At 33.2% G+C, this 3,174-nt stretch overlaps 1 protein-coding gene across 1 annotated transcript in view; it reads right to left on the bottom strand.

The window, feature by feature from the left end:
• Positions 1-2,590: 2,590 nt before the first annotated feature.
• LOC116078928 overlaps positions 2,591-3,174 on the bottom strand; it is a 162,022-nt gene continuing 161,438 nt past the window's right edge. The window contains exon 4 of the mRNA XM_031354459.1: positions 2,591-2,745. The gene's annotated coding sequence lies outside the window, so the exon portion shown is untranslated. The remainder of the gene's footprint in view (positions 2,746-3,174) is intronic.

Genomic DNA, 3,174 nt, shown 5'->3' with positions numbered 1-3,174 from the left:
TATTGTTATAGTATTTTATAAATTTTAAGGAATACGACAAAAAAGATATTGTAGGTATTGAAGGGGGTTCTATGGGAGGAGTGGTGGTATAAAAGGGGAATAAGAATGTAATTCAATTCTATTTAATTAAAATATGTTTTTAAATGTTAACAAATTCAGACAAATTGAAATCATGTAACTTTTCTCATCATAATGCAATAAAAGTTTAAAAAAAATGGTGTGCAAACATTGTTATACATGCATACTATTGAATCAATAATTTTTTTCTTGATTTCTTGTCCTTGAATTATTGGAGTGACACTAGCTAGTAATTTTGTGGTATTTCAGAGACCATTGTAATTTGTTTCTGAAAGAATAAGCTTTTTCCCCACCACATGAAATTAGAGATTGCCTCACTGTTGGAGTTTATACTCTGCCTTTAGTCAGTTTCATGAGATAGGTAGATGGAGTGAGATAAGATTGTATTTATGATATTAACCCTGTGAAAAATTTATTCCATTTTTATTTGACTTAATGTCCCTCAGTACATCATTTTGAAATTTTATGTCTCAAAAATCTAACAATGCTTTTCTTTCATGGTTTTTACTAGTGTATATTTATCATACACAGGAATGGCTTGCATAAGGACATTTTCCTACAGGTATGTGCATAATTTGACCATGTTCCCCCCATAACTCTTCCTGCCTCCTTTGTTCTCACTTCCCCACACCTGCTAGTCCTCTTCACTCCCCTAAATAACTCTGTTCTTACTTTCATATCATATATGCATACTTTATATATTTATACAAAACCTAGGATCTACAAATGAAAGAAAACATATTTGTATGAGTCTGACTTAAGTCACTAAGTATGAATATCTTCAGTTGCATCCATTTTTTTTTCAAATGACACAGCATTATTTTTCTTTGTGGCTTAGAAGAAATTCCATTGTATATATGTACCAGATTTTTTTTTAGCTATCTTCTGATGAACACCTAGGTTGGCTCCATAGCATACCTGTTGTATACATTGTGTACACATTGGTTTGCAAGATAATACTGAGTTACAGAAGCCCTTGAATAAATAAATATCCATGAGTGTTATAGCTATGTAATACAGTAGATCTATTTTTCATGATTTAAAACCTTCATACTGATTTCCACTATGGCTGGATTAATTCACATTTCTATCAGCAGTAAATAAGGATTCTCCTTTCCACAGGTGCTCAGCAGTATTTATTGTCATTTGTTTTGTTAATGACCACCACTCTGAATGGGGTGAGAGGAACATCAACTGGTAGCTTTCATTTGCATTTGGTTGCTCTCCCCATTGGGTATTTTTCGTAGTTTGTGCATTTGTACTTCATCTTTTGAGAGTTGCTTACGTCAATATCTATCTGTTAATTTGGTTGCTTGAGTTCTTGGTATTTAAACCTTAGATATTAGTCATCTACAGAATACATGCATTCCAACTTTGCAATATTTTTTCTTATCCATCCAGTTAAAAAAAACAAAAAACAAAAAACAAAAAAACCCACTATGTGATATTTTGTTTGGGCGTGACTTCTGAATATCTTTATACTGTTAGTCTTTGGCAGAAGGGCAATTATAAGGTAAACATTTCTGTTATTGGCCTGTAACATATTGATTGATTCAGTCAAGTGAGTTAGGAAGCAGCACAATTGGCGAGCTATTCCTAGCACAAGCTTCCCAGAGGATGGAGGACTTTGTAATGACCTTATGATGCTGTACCATTACAGATAGTTCCCAGTATAGTGTGGCTTGACTTAGAGTTTTTAAAGTTATAGTGGTTCAGAAGTAATGCATATTCAGAAGAAATCATGCTTTTAATTCTGAAATTTAACTTTCTTCTGGGCTGGTGAGGTCGAGTAGCAGATGTTCTCCATTCTGAAGGATGACAGTGAACCAGTACTACCAGTCAGTCATGTGATCATGGTAGCAAAACAAGAGATACTCTAAACTGTGCTGCATGGCTAATCTATGACATCCATTATGTTAATTTTAAACACAAACTTGACTTATAATTTTCAGTTTATTGTAGGTTAAGTAGGACATAAACCCATTCTGAGACTTTGTGCAAAATATGCCTTTTGAAACACAGAGATGAAAGCAAACAGATTTAGTTACCTTTCTGAATTTTTCAGAATTAGTAAGATACAGAGTCTGGTATAAAAAAACAAAAATTATTCTTAAAGCTCATGCTTGTAAATATCAGCATTTATGAAGCTGAAGAAATAGTGTTAGCTGTAGAATGATACTCTGTTTTAAGAAACAACAATAAGGGTGTTGGAGAGATAGCTCAACAGTGAAAAGAGTGTTTCCTACTGTTTCAGAGGACTTGAACTCACATAGGGTAACTCACAACTGACTCCAACTCCAACTACTGAAGATCTGATGCTATGTTCTGGACTCTGTAGGCACCTATACCTGTGGCATTCAGGCATAAGCATATGATATATTCATTCTATCATTTCTGTTCCTTTTGAGAATCCTGACTAACACACACAAACACACACATACATACACACAAACAAAAAATGAAGCATCCTTTTAAAAATGAAACAACAAAAGAACTTAACTTTAACCTCTCTTTATTATACATAAATAATGACTACATAAATTGATATGTAGCTATGCTTTCTTTTTCCATGTTGTTGGGAAGATGCAATTCTCCTCTTGACAGAATTCTTTTTACCATCAAACAAATGTAGATAAGACTGTAGACGTTCCATTTAGTATGCTATCCCTGTATAAATGGAAAAAGATAAGTCTGTAATTTCTTTAACATTGTAGCTATTAAATTTCTATGTAATACCAAGAGGAAAAGTATGATACTGTGCTACAATACCCACAAGCCTGGCTATTTTTTTAAAACCTCAAATTACATATATAAATGTATTTATATTTATAGGTATATAAATTTTAATTAAATATTTTTATAAAAGAGCAGTAATAGTAGTATGGTATATATCAATGTAGCAATGGCTTTTGAGATTCTGAAGTTTTCTGAGTATGTACCATCTGCATTTACATTAAAGTACACATCTATAAGCCCCATGCCTGTGAGACAGAACCAGGCACATCCCCATAATTCCCTGGCTAATTGATTGTCTTAGTCAGGGTTTCTATTCCTGCACAAACATCATGACCATGAAGCAAGCTGGGGAGGAAAGGG

This window comes from Mastomys coucha, chromosome X (assembly GCF_008632895.1).
Source record: "Mastomys coucha isolate ucsf_1 chromosome X, UCSF_Mcou_1, whole genome shotgun sequence".
Taxonomy (NCBI): Eukaryota; Metazoa; Chordata; class Mammalia; order Rodentia; family Muridae; genus Mastomys; species Mastomys coucha.
Note: the sequence above shows the minus strand (reverse complement) of the source record. Positions and strands in the feature narration are given on the sequence as shown.